Source organism: Tupaia chinensis, unplaced genomic scaffold (assembly GCF_000334495.1).
Source record: "Tupaia chinensis unplaced genomic scaffold, TupChi_1.0 Scaffold000499_1, whole genome shotgun sequence".
In the NCBI taxonomy this organism is placed as follows: domain Eukaryota; kingdom Metazoa; phylum Chordata; class Mammalia; order Scandentia; family Tupaiidae; genus Tupaia; species Tupaia belangeri.
In genome coordinates, this window is record NW_006160011.1 from 845518 (window position 1) to 859868 (window position 14351).

Sequence of the window (14351 nt, forward strand, 5' to 3'; positions counted from 1 at the left end):
AGTCATATGTTTTCAATCCTTGATATGCTTTGGATCATATAAACATAGTTTCTAGGTAAACTTTTGCTTTCTAGCACTGTTCCAGAGAATTAAATCACTTCTACCTCTTCAGAACAATGAACAAAGTTCAAGAGAGCTAGTTTCTAAACCTGTCTCAGACACTTGCTGGTTAAATGACTCTTTCATGATAAATAGCTTTTTTAAGTTCATTTGTAAAATATTGATAATATTTTTAGGGCAATTGTAGAGATCACTTCAGATAAAATCCATATTTCATAAACACTCAACTATTCGTTTCCTTTCTCTAACTCTGACCTTTTATATGTAAGAAAGGTGTCTCAGGCTGGGTTAGGAGAGGAAGAAGGAGACAGCCATAGCAAATGTAATGACCTCATAAACAGGCATTGTGGAGGGCACAAATTATTTCAATTGTCCAGGATGTCAGAACAGCAACTCTTCTCCTTTGCGGGCTCTACGCCATGCCCCTGTTCCAATTGTGGTATAAATTCTACCTTCCTGGTCAGAATTATTGTGGAAGGAGCTTATCTTAAACCAAGTTGGGCCAGTGACAGGATTCACCCTCTTGTTTATAACCATCATACCAACAGAGGCACCTGACACAACTGGACCAATCAGAGTCGTCCCTAGAATTTTTTACCATAAAATCACAGAGACTGACAGAGTTTCACATTCTCTCCTCTAAGACCCCCTATCCTATAAAAGAAGTAGTTCTGAAATAAAGTATGCATCTTCTTATCTAGGTAGAGAAAAAGACTCAGATGAGACCATCTGAGAAAAATTTTGATTTCTAGTTCCATCTGTGCCAGCTAAGCCAGCCTTCCTTAGTGTGTGAGCCCACAAATTTGCCCCCTTCTGCCTAAACAAATTTGAGTTAGGTTACTGTCACTTGCTCCCTAGAGAACCTTACACCAGAAAGAAGAAAAAACAAAAAACAAAAAACAAAAAAAAACACGAGCTTGTCATGTTTGAAGGACAATGAAAAGACAAACTTCACTGGACTAACTAACAGATTTATCTTGAGGAACTGTTGCAAGATCAGAGCTGAATTAGGAGAAGTATGAATGCCAGGTAATGGGAAGTTACTGAAGCTTTTGAGCATAAAAGCAAGGTGGTGAAAGCCATCAGTTAGAATGAGTAAGGGGCATGGGCATTTATGATGAATAACAGAAAGTAGAACTGGAGGCACGAATACTACTTGGGAGGTTGTTGGAATAGAGCAGAGTGGATTCCATTGCATTGTCCTTCAGTAAGCAATGGAGAGTCATGAGGCTTCACCTTATTGGCACAAGAACACTGAAAGCTGCCTCCATTTTTGGAATTCCACTTGACAATGGCCTCATTAGGGAAAAGCTCTATCGACAGTTACATCAATAACTAGATGTGTAATTAACTTAGTTTCCCACCCCCGCCCCAGGGGGCAGCAGTGGGGAGGGCTGAGACTATAAGCTCAATGTCATTGTCAAAGCTTTTACATATGTGTCTTCCTCCAGTGGGCGCCACACTGTCAGCCTGGCTAAATGAGGCTTCATTTGACAATCTCAACAATCCATTGTTAATGATGTGCCATTGTTGTAATTTGCATTTAGTAAATGCAATTTTTTTTTGGCTGTTTGCTCTCCCCTGGCTCTCTCCCCTGGGTTCCTGGACCCCTGTGTTCTCTGGTGGGCAAGTTTCTTTCCAATACCACAAATACCATCTCTGCTATTGGGACACAACAGTTAAATAATGTGAAATTGCCTGATGCCAGTGAAATAAAAGTGAGTTTTACAAAACCGAGTTCCTTCCCTGAACATAATAACAGTAAATTTCTAGGGTCCTATAGTGTAATATCCATTAGATTTATTATGTTGCAATTCCCAGTCCCACTAGTTCTGCCTGAGGGTGAGTATATTACATTTCATCACAGTTTCATTTTCTCCTACAGATGAGAAATGGGAATGCGATTGCAGTTATGTAGCATGCATGTGTTAAATCTGATCTCTAATAAAATCAAACACATCACAACTCAAAGCACTTTAGCACAGTGTCGGCAAAATGAAACACCATCTGTCATCATGTAGAGATTGCCTTATTATAACACAAAATCAAACTGCTCAGTGTGAACATTGTTACTTAATAAATGGGTAAATGAAAACTGATAATTATGATCTTATTTATTTTAAATGATTACTTAAAGCCACCAAAAGCACAACATAATTTGTCAATTAGATGCTCTGGACTCCATAACAGCATATAGAGCAAACACCCCTCAGTAAAAATGGTAAATAGACTTAGAGAGAAACAAAGAGAAGAAATTGAACTTTTAAGAACGGGTTGGAGTAGAGATGAGGAAGGGACCTCAAGGCTTTGGAAATCATGGTCGGTACTTTTCAGGTGATTGAAGTTTCTGTACCAGAATCACCTAATATTTTCACTTGGAAAAAAAATCAGCACTTTCCAGGTGGCTGGAAGGTATGGTGACAGACTGAAAGTCACAAAGAGAGCTGGTGGCACTGCCTGGGTCCCATGAGACACATCTAAAGCTGTGATGTTATTGCCAATGGTCGGGGGCAGGGCGTTTTTAAACTTGGTTTTAATTTTTCATTTGAATAGAACACCATTAGTCAAGGACTAGTCATTCCTGAAAATGGATATTAAATTAGATAGGAAATACACGGTTTGGAACAGAAGAGTGCAAAAGCTGAAGTGCCGATAAAGGCAGCAACTATTGTGACTCTACTCATCCTACCCTCCTTGGAAAAAGAAAATGGAAATATCGAAATGATTTACTGTGATTGTAGATACACTAATGCTTTTACCTATAATCCTGATGATCTGCCCTGATGAAATTGCGATCATTCCTGGGATCCTACAAGATGTATCAAGAGTCTTCAAGCCCAAGGATTACAACCACCGAAGACCCTCTTCCCAGACGTCACCCTCCTGCCCCCCAGAACTAGCTAGGAGCCAGGACAAACCAATCAGCAGCCATCTATATTTGTGTTCTGAGCAGCCCCATATGTAGTCAACCGTGGTTCGAGTCCCGGACCCGGTGGCTTAAACTCACGCCATGTGCGTTTGCGTGCGTGCCCAAGATCCCGAGAAGAGAATGGAGGACAAGGGACTGTGGCGTAACCATATCCCGTGGGGGGTGATTTCCTGCTTTCTGTCTGTCTCTCTCAGAGAGACTTTCTGGTGAGCACACACGCCCTGTGAGTGAAGGAATAAGAACTAATAATAAAACAAAAGTAATTAGATGAATTAATTGAGTCATATGCCTATGACAGGAGTTAACCAATAATTTATGAGTGAAGGAATAAGAACTAATAATAAAACAAAACCCAAAGAAATGCCACTGTATAATTCCTTTATACCCTATCTGCCTTCCCTTAAGTAACCTAAATATAAAATTAAGAAAACTGAAGTCATATGTTTTCAATCCTTGATATGCTTTGGATCATATAAACATAGTTTCTAGGTAAACTTTTGCTTTCTAGCACTGTTCCAGAGAATTAAATCACTTCTACCTCTTCAGAACAATGAACAAAGTTCAAGAGAGCTAGTTTCTAAACCTGTCTCAGACACTTGCTGGTTAAATGACTCTTTCATGATAAATAGCTTTTTTAAGTTCATTTGTAAAATATTGATAATATTTTTAGGGCAATTGTAGAGATCACTTCAGATAAAATCCATATTTCATAAACACTCAACTATTCGTTTCCTTTCTCTAACTCTGACCTTTTATATGTAAGAAAGGTGTCTCAGGCTGGGTTAGGAGAGGAAGAAGGAGACAGCCATAGCAAATGTAATGACCTCATAAACAGGCATTGTGGAGGGCACAAATTATTTCAATTGTCCAGGATGTCAGAACAGCAACTCTTCTCCTTTGCGGGCTCTACGCCATGCCCCTGTTCCAATTGTGGTATAAATTCTACCTTCCTGGTCAGAATTATTGTGGAAGGAGCTTATCTTAAACCAAGTTGGGCCAGTGACAGGATTCACCCTCTTGTTTATAACCATCATACCAACAGAGGCACCTGACACAACTGGACCAATCAGAGTCGTCCCTAGAATTTTTTACCATAAAATCACAGAGACTGACAGAGTTTCACATTCTCTCCTCTAAGACCCCCTATCCTATAAAAGAAGTAGTTCTGAAATAAAGTATGCATCTTCTTATCTAGGTAGAGAAAAAGACTCAGATGAGACCATCTGAGAAAAATTTTGATTTCTAGTTCCATCTGTGCCAGCTAAGCCAGCCTTCCTTAGTGTGTGAGCCCACAAATTTGCCCCCTTCTGCCTAAACAAATTTGAGTTAGGTTACTGTCACTTGCTCCCTAGAGAACCTTACACCAGAAAGAAGAAAAAACAAAAAACAAAAAACAAAAAAAAACACGAGCTTGTCATGTTTGAAGGACAATGAAAAGACAAACTTCACTGGACTAACTAACAGATTTATCTTGAGGAACTGTTGCAAGATCAGAGCTGAATTAGGAGAAGTATGAATGCCAGGTAATGGGAAGTTACTGAAGCTTTTGAGCATAAAAGCAAGGTGGTGAAAGCCATCAGTTAGAATGAGTAAGGGGCATGGGCATTTATGATGAATAACAGAAAGTAGAACTGGAGGCACGAATACTACTTGGGAGGTTGTTGGAATAGAGCAGAGTGGATTCCATTGCATTGTCCTTCAGTAAGCAATGGAGAGTCATGAGGCTTCACCTTATTGGCACAAGAACACTGAAAGCTGCCTCCATTTTTGGAATTCCACTTGACAATGGCCTCATTAGGGAAAAGCTCTATCGACAGTTACATCAATAACTAGATGTGTAATTAACTTAGTTTCCCACCCCCGCCCCAGGGGGCAGCAGTGGGGAGGGCTGAGACTATAAGCTCAATGTCATTGTCAAAGCTTTTACATATGTGTCTTCCTCCAGTGGGCGCCACACTGTCAGCCTGGCTAAATGAGGCTTCATTTGACAATCTCAACAATCCATTGTTAATGATGTGCCATTGTTGTAATTTGCATTTAGTAAATGCAATTTTTTTTTGGCTGTTTGCTCTCCCCTGGCTCTCTCCCCTGGGTTCCTGGACCCCTGTGTTCTCTGGTGGGCAAGTTTCTTTCCAATACCACAAATACCATCTCTGCTATTGGGACACAACAGTTAAATAATGTGAAATTGCCTGATGCCAGTGAAATAAAAGTGAGTTTTACAAAACCGAGTTCCTTCCCTGAACATAATAACAGTAAATTTCTAGGGTCCTATAGTGTAATATCCATTAGATTTATTATGTTGCAATTCCCAGTCCCACTAGTTCTGCCTGAGGGTGAGTATATTACATTTCATCACAGTTTCATTTTCTCCTACAGATGAGAAATGGGAATGCGATTGCAGTTATGTAGCATGCATGTGTTAAATCTGATCTCTAATAAAATCAAACACATCACAACTCAAAGCACTTTAGCACAGTGTCGGCAAAATGAAACACCATCTGTCATCATGTAGAGATTGCCTTATTATAACACAAAATCAAACTGCTCAGTGTGAACATTGTTACTTAATAAATGGGTAAATGAAAACTGATAATTATGATCTTATTTATTTTAAATGATTACTTAAAGCCACCAAAAGCACAACATAATTTGTCAATTAGATGCTCTGGACTCCATAACAGCATATAGAGCAAACACCCCTCAGTAAAAATGGTAAATAGACTTAGAGAGAAACAAAGAGAAGAAATTGAACTTTTAAGAACGGGTTGGAGTAGAGATGAGGAAGGGACCTCAAGGCTTTGGAAATCATGGTCGGTACTTTTCAGGTGATTGAAGTTTCTGTACCAGAATCACCTAATATTTTCACTTGGAAAAAAAATCAGCACTTTCCAGGTGGCTGGAAGGTATGGTGACAGACTGAAAGTCACAAAGAGAGCTGGTGGCACTGCCTGGGTCCCATGAGACACATCTAAAGCTGTGATGTTATTGCCAATGGTCGGGGGCAGGGCGTTTTTAAACTTGGTTTTAATTTTTCATTTGAATAGAACACCATTAGTCAAGGACTAGTCATTCCTGAAAATGGATATTAAATTAGATAGGAAATACACGGTTTGGAACAGAAGAGTGCAAAAGCTGAAGTGCCGATAAAGGCAGCAACTATTGTGACTCTACTCATCCTACCCTCCTTGGAAAAAGAAAATGGAAATATCGAAATGATTTACTGTGATTGTAGATACACTAATGCTTTTACCTATAATCCTGATGATCTGCCCTGATGAAATTGCGATCATTCCTGGGATCCTACAAGATGTATCAAGAGTCTTCAAGCCCAAGGATTACAACCACCGAAGACCCTCTTCCCAGACGTCACCCTCCTGCCCCCCAGAACTAGCTAGGAGCCAGGACAAACCAATCAGCAGCCATCTATATTTGTGTCCTGAGCAGCCCCATTTAAGGATTACGATCACCGAAGACCCTCTGCCCAGACTTCACCCTTCTGCCCCCCAGACCTAGCTAGGAGCCAGGTTAGAGCACCCTGCTTATTCTGTCTCTCTCCATTTCTGTCTATTTAAATATATTTTTTTTAATTTTTAGACTTCTTTGCTCTCTGCCACTCTTTTATCTTGCTAATTCTTACCTTTCTCCCTGCCCCCGTAGGACAAGCCAATCAGCAGCCATCTATATTTGAGTTCTGAGGACTCCATTCAGGGATTATGACCACTGAAGACCCTATGCCCAGACTTCACCCTCCTGCCCACCAGATCTAGCTAGGAGCCAGGTTAGAGCACCCTGCTTATTCTCTCACATGGTTTTCACTTTTTACCAAAAAAAAAAAAAAAAAAAGTTTTTTTTTGTTTTTTTTTTTTTTTTTTTTTTTCTCTCTCTCTCTCTCTCTCTCTCTCCTCTCTCTCTCTCTCTCTTTTAATATTCTATTTCCTTTTCTTTTTACCTTTCTCACTTTTCTGCTTAGCCTCCATACACTGGTTTTCCAGACAGGTCTAGGTGCTCAGTAGCCAGATATCTGAATACTTTTAGGGTCAGATTAATCCTCAGTTTTCATTGAATCAGCTGTGCAAAGGGAAGAAAACAGTACTTTTTAGAGACTGCAGGTCACCTTCTCCTGCATTCCTCTGAATGCTCAGATTTAACTCCAAAAACTAGGAAAAGAACGTATAATCCATCAGATGCACAAGAAATATAAGATACCAAGAAAATATCTCTCCTCTAAGGGAAAAGAATAATTCCTCTTCCTCCACAAAGAATATAAGGGAACTCATGGAAATGTCAGATAAAGAACTTAAAATATTCACAGTGACAAAGCTAACAGAGGTGCAAGAGAAGAGAGACAATGAACTCCAGAAGATGCAGGAGAAAAGAGACACCAAGTTTTGGGAGGTGAGGAAGTTCTTGCAAGATCTGAAAGAGGAGATACACATCATAAAAAAGAATCAAATAGAATTGTTAGAGATGAAGGTTGTAATACAGGAAATCAAAACTTCCCTTGAAAATATCAGAAGCAGATTAGATCATACAGAAGCTTGAATCTCAGATGTAAAAGATAGAACCTCTGATCTAGAAAAATTCACCAAAAAAACTGAGAAAATAACCTGAAAAAAAATGAGAATAATAGATAAATAATACTAGATACCATTAAATGCCCAAATATCTGCATCATCGGTATCCCAGAAGGTGAAGAAACTAATAAGGGCATTGATAATCTATTCCATGAAATCCTGGAAGAAAAATTTCCAAGCCTCGAAAGGAACTCAAATATCCAGATGCAGGGACCAGCAGTTAGTGTAATGGCTATGTCACTGGACTCCCACGTAGTCGACCGCGGTTCACATCCCGGACCCAGCGGCTTAAACTCATGCCAGGCATGCGTGCGTGGGTGCCCAAGATCCCGAGAGGAGAATAGAGGAGAAGGGATTGCGGTGTGGCCATCCCCCCTGGGGGGTGATTTCTCGCCTTCTGTCTCTCTGTCTCTCTCTCTCTGTCTGGCGAGCGCACGCGCCCTATAACAAAACCTCTAAAAAAAAAAAAAAAAAAAAAAAAAAAGCAAAAAAATCCAGATCCAAGAACTACAAAGGACTCCACATAGATTCAACCCAAGAAGATCTTTCCTCAGGCACTTCATAGCCAGATCGACTGAAACCACAAACAGAGACAAGATACTAAATTTGGCAAGGAGAGAAACGTCAAGTTACTTTCAAAGGCTATTCCATAAGGGTAACATGGGACCTCTCATAAGAAATCATGCAAACAGGAAAGAATGGGAAAATATATTCAAAGTGTTAAGTGAAAAACAATTTCAACAAATACTACTATACCCAGCAGGATTATCCTTCATATGGGAAGGGGGCTGGAGTGGGATTCTTAGATAAACGAAACCTAAAAGAATTTACCAACACCAGACCAGCACTCCAAGAAGTCCTGAAGGGAGTACTATACCAATGGCCAGCCTAATTGTAGGGACAAGTTTAGAGTTGAATGTTAACTTCCAGAGTTTAAATGGAAAGATCAGACCACAGTAACACTGCAAATTCAATAGAAGAGAGATTAATTACGTGAGTCTGAACTGGTGAAATAGAATTTTTTTCACTTCAGACTAAAACATTACTGTTTTCTTCAATGCTTTGATTTCCACATTTAAGGATTTTTGTCTTCTCTTGAACTGTTGATAGGTTCATCCACTATTTGAACTGAATCCTAACCTTTTTCCTGGCTTTAAGTTTTAAGCAAATTTCTCTTAACATTTTTTATGTTGATCTATTAAAACTAAGACTTTTTCTTGAAATAAAAAAAATGCATCAAAAATATTAATACCTATTTAATGACTATAGTAAGCTATATAGCCCCAGAAAGGTGCTACTTCATAGTATGTTCATCTTACTCAGGTTCATGCCTCAAGTTAGACATGTGTTCATAGATTTGTATATATCAGCCGTGTTTGCTACTGAAAGTTTTAAATTAATTAAGCTCTTTAGTGAATCAATAAAATGTGAAAAAAAAAAGACATGGAAAACAACTTTACACACCAGAGATAGTGTTGGGAGAAGGGGAGGAATCGGCAGAGGGTGAGAGTTAGGGAATCAAGGAGGGGTGGAGCAAAATATATAAGAAACAAGAAAAAGAAAATTATTTGTTAATGATAACATGTATAGTAAAATCCTTGATTGTAACATGTATAGTAAAATCCTTGATTGAGCCAATATGTAATGTATTCTGGATAGATAATCTCATTTTGTAGCCTGTATTGATGTACAGTGCATGACTGTAGATAGCTATAGATAGATGATTGATTGATTGATTGATTGATAGACAGACAGATAGATAGGAGACTAAAGGTGATCATTGGAAATCCTAGTGTGAATCCTTGTGTGAAACTCTCTGGTCAGTGCCTTCCAGGTACCTCTCAAATCATAGCACAACTACTTCCTCTACTTGTTTATGTGACCAATTCTGGAAAGGAAAAAAGAAAAATGTGGGTAGGAAGAAAGTGAACTCAAGGGTGCTTGGAAGCAAAAATGTCTGACTTAACCTTATTGAAATAACGTAGGCAAGAAGAAGTCTGAGAGTGTCTGGGACCCTGTCATTGGGCATTGGTATCTGCAGAGATACTTGAAAATGCACCTCAGAGTTATAATAGCCAAAGAAGTAACTAGAAGTCATTAAAAGAACATTTTTATGAGGTCTAAATTAAAAAAAAAAAAAATCTTCAAGTCCAAGAAGCTGTAGAGATGCTTCCAATCCTTCTGCTAGGCAGTTTGATATGGATGTACCACATAGGGATTAACAATTTTGGCCTTTTTTTTTTTTTTTTTTTTTTTTTTGCACAATATCTAGTTTTTCAGTCTTGTAAATCCTGTAAATTGCCAAGAAACTGATGAAAGAGTGCAGCTCTCCCTTAGGCTTCTGCAGGCCCCCTAAGATCTGGCTATAGATATGCTAAATGGCAGAGAAATAAATCAAGCCTGAAAAAAGATAGCATGGTGTCAGGTTGCGATGCCCTTCTCCCAACGCTTTAAAGTGTTCCATGAAAGGGTTGTTGCAATTCCATCTCAAATGATCTAGTTATCTCATTTCAAGAACACTTTATTAAAAGGTGGTTTCCCCTCTAATATTCTGTTCAATTTGGTAAATATTTTTGAGCTCTTGCTATATTTAAATCAATGAGGGGATTTAAATAAATAAGCAGTTTATGTTTTCCTGTAATTTGCAGTCCAGTTACTGAAAGAAAACTTGTAACAAAAATTAAGAGTATGTGAGGGACCAGCAGTTAGCGTAATGACTTTGTTGCTGGACTCCCATGTAGTCGACCGCAGTTCGCATCCTGGACCTGGTGGCTTAAAACTCACACCGGGTGCGTGTGCGTGCATGCCCAAGATCCCGAGAGGAGAATGGAGGAGAAGGGATTGCGGCCTGGCCATCCTCCCTGGGAGGAGATTTCTCGCTTTCTATCTCTCTGTCTCTCTCTGTCTGTCTGGCGAGCGCATGCGCCCTATAGCAAAAACCTCTCCAAAAAAAAAAAAGTAAAAAAATTAGAGTATGTGGTAAAGAAGGTAAAAGTTACAGTATAAGAAAAACTATTTTTGTAGGAGTTTGAAGGTAGGAAAGAACATATGCAGTGAAGGTGATGGAAAATGGCTCATAAAAGAAGTGGCATCGGAGATGGGCTTTGAAGAACTTCAAGAGGTAAAGATGATGAGTCAGGAGAGGTATGGTAGACAGAATTCCAAGATGATCATGTGGTTTAATAATTGGTCTGGTGTTTGGGTCCTGGCTTAGAATTCTTAAAACCCTTGGGATTTCCTAAGTGACAGGAATGTGTTTTTTATGATAATGAGGTGACTCTTGGTGATCCCTGGATAGTTTCAAGATGTACACTGGTCACCAGGAGAAACAACTAAATGGTTAAAGAGTTAGACAATTGGACTAGACTAGATCTTTGGATCTCCAGGGTGAGGAGGAAGGCTGGAGACTGAATTTAATCACGTGGCCAATGATTTATTCAATAATGACTACCTAATGAAACCTCAATAAAAACTCTGGGTACCATGGCTTGATAGCGCTTCCCAGTTGGTGAACACATGCATGTTCCTGGAGAGTAATACACCCTTAACTTTGTGAAGTAGGGTATGGAAGCTCCTCCCAGACCTTAGCATATTTACACTCTTTATAATAAAACTGTAAACAGAAATATTGCTTTCTTGAATTCTGTGAGTCATTCTAGTGAATGACTGATGGAGTCGCAGAAACCCCCTAATTTATAGCCAGAAGGGTTATGGCCTTGAACTTCATTTGCTGCTGGTATCTGAAGCAGGGTCAGCTTAGGGAGGACTTTGCCCTTAACTTACATAGATTTTCCTCAGAGGGCCTGACCTAACCAAATCACCTGTTAAAAGAAGTGTGTTTCTTCCTGGCAAGAGAATTAGAAGCATCAGGAGGATTTAACAGAAAGGACATTCTCCATTGCTAACTTTGCAAATGGAGAGGCCAAAGTATACAGTAGCCTCTAGAGAATGGCCCCTAGCTAATGACCAACAGGAAATCCTGAAACCTCAAGAAACTGAATTCTGTTATGACTGTGTGAACTTGAAAGAGGACCCTGAGCTTAAGATGAGAGTCTAGTGAACATCTTGATTTCACTAAGCCAAGCCATGACCAGACTTCTGACCTACAGAACAGCGAGCTAATAAATAGGTTTTTTTCTTTAAGTCATTAAGTTTGTGATAATCTGTTACATGGAAATAACAAAGTGATAAAAGAGGACCTGGTAATATATGTGTCATGAGTTACACTGCCATTATGTACAGCCATATTGCTTTAATCTGCTGAGCTTCTCTGATTATCTAGGATGTTCCCCATTACCCCATGCATCACTCCAAACTGTGATTACATTACATGGGAGCAGCCATTTTGAACATGTGACCTGCCTGCTCCGGACACAGCTGATTGATCCAGGGGCCCTTTTCTGGAACTTTAACACTTGAGACCCAGAGGATGGCTAAAATTATAAAACACAACAGTCAAGAACTAGCAGTGTCTGGATTTTTTCTCAGGTACGAGAAGCTTCTGTGAATAAAAAGAATCACATCTGTACAGAGAAATTAAGACAAGGTATTTTGTAGCCATATTTGAGCTGCTAATCCTAGATGTTTCTTAACCCAGACACAATCTGCCTGTAGGTTTTGAAAGACACTTACCTATCTTTTATAAAACATTCCCATTTTGCTTAAGCCAAATCAGGATGAATTTTTGTGTATTGCAAGGAAAGTGGACCTAATTCATAGTTTCCTTATATCTACTAGGACAAGCTTAAATTCTGCCTGTTCTAGGATCACTCCTCATTCAGAGAATATTTTTTATGATTACTCAACTGATAGTATGCCAACCTCCCTGGACAGTAATTTAAACTAGGCTTTTATTTTTGTCTTTTAGACAGTCTTTCCACAGGATGCCAAAATCAGTGATTTGTTTGATCAATTCAGAAAACAACCTGCTCATTAAGTTTTTTTGTTTTTTTAAAGAAAGAATTTAGCCAAAGTTGGTTCATTTTACTGGTCTTGAAGATAAGCTTCAAATGCTTTGTTGAAACAAAGATTTGTCTGAGTTAGGACACATTCAAGACTTCATAGGATGAAAAGTGGAGAGACATCAGAGTTCTACAGGCTCTTCTTTCCCTGTTTTTTTTTTTTTTAATTATTAATCAAAAACACCGAATGCAGCACTTCCCTGGACTCTCTGCAGTAAGTAAGGGCATTAGCCAACATCCGCATTTCATGTGTGATCATGTCTACCAAAGCCCAGGAAAAGTTCACAATGATTTTAGAAAATCAAAGAAAACATTGGGTATTTGAAGGAAGTTTGGCATTTCAGGCTTCCTAACCATTTTTCATATGAAAATCAAATGGAATGTAAAAATAATGAAAGAAAGAGTGGAATAGTACCTTTCCCGCTGTGACTGAATTGAAAAACAAGCTCAGATTGTCTTCAGCAAAAAGAAAACACAAAAGAGTTCAAGTAACTAGAACTCTGGGAAGTTTGGCTGCCCTAAGACATGGCTTCCCTACTCCCCAGCTCCAGCAAGGGCTTTGGGAGGTAGTTCCTCACTCTCTTCTGTCTCTATTAGCTCTGCTTTTCTCCGTGCTGGCTTTACTCTTATTCAAGCTCTCTTCATGTGACAGGTCCAGATTAACATCCTCAGAACTCTGAATATGACAGATTTTCTTTTTCTCCAACAGTTTCACAAACATGCATAACTGAAATACCTCTGGATGGATATAGGTCACACGTCCATCTAAAATCACTGTGGCCAGGAGTGGGCTGACTTAGGCCTGAGTGTTATGATGACTCTTGGAGCACGGGTTAGGGCCAGTTGTATTGGAAGAACCAAGGTGGGGTGAGAGGGTTGTTTCACAAAGGAAATCAGAGTTATTACCAAATTTAGTGTCTTGATCTATTATTGTACTGCTAAACAGAAATACCTGAGACTGGGTGATCTGTAAAGAGTAGAGGTTTGTTTAGCTCAGGATTTGGGGACTGGAAAATCTGGAGCGTAGAGCCAACATCTGGCCAGCCTCTGGTGCTGCATCACATAATGGCTGCAAAAGAGTAGAAACAGAACTTCCCACTGCCTGTTTGTCCCTCCCACTCTCCCAGATGATTCGATGGTGCCCTCTCTTAGGCCCCACCTCTTAAAGATCTCACCACCTCCCAAAGCCTTTGACTAGGGACCAAGCTTCCAGAACATAAACCTTGGAGGAAAAGAACATTCCTAAACCATAGCAAGTAGGAATGAATGCCTTCTAGGCTGGCAAAAACAACAAATGTGCAACTACCATAACTTTATCTGGCCAAGGCCTCCATAGACACTTTCTCCATGCCTGGCCACTTGACCAACATCTGTGAATTCATTGGCCACAGTCTTGATATGAGGCATGGGGTATTTCAGGAGCTACAGCGTAGCATTCTGGAATAGCTTCTGGTCTCTTGCCAGTTATCCAGCTCTGGCTCTACTTTATACCCAGGATCTCATTCTTACTCTCTAGGCCTTCTGGTCTTGGCCAGTGGTCTTGGGTATTGTCATTCACTCAAAGCATGCCTTTTGCTAATTTTCTCTCAGCCATTGGCTTGGAATCCTAGTCCTATGTGTGACTATGTGTATGCAGACTTCTCTGATGTCACCATGGATTGTAGAATATTAGGTGTCCTTGAATTCTCAGTCATCCTGCTCGACTTGCTTACTGGGACACCTCCCATCTCTTGTTATTTCTTACTGAACTCACAAAGTTTATCCCTGATCGAGACTACCACTTGTCCTCTGTGGACTGTGATCTGCTTGCTGGAAAGACTTTTT

General features: G+C 39.6%; 1 long non-coding RNA gene across 1 annotated transcript in view; it reads right to left on the reverse strand.

Annotated features, from left to right (window-relative positions):
* The window catches only part of LOC114009251 (uncharacterized), a 48920-nt gene extending 34770 nt beyond the window's left edge, over positions 1-14150 (reverse strand). The window contains exons 1-2 of the long non-coding RNA XR_003550700.1: positions 14037-14150; positions 13480-13596 (exon numbers count right to left, since the gene is read on the reverse strand). This is a non-coding gene — a long non-coding RNA (uncharacterized LOC114009251). The remainder of the gene's footprint in view (positions 1-13479; positions 13597-14036) is intronic.
* Between the last annotated feature and the right edge of the window lie 201 nt (positions 14151-14351).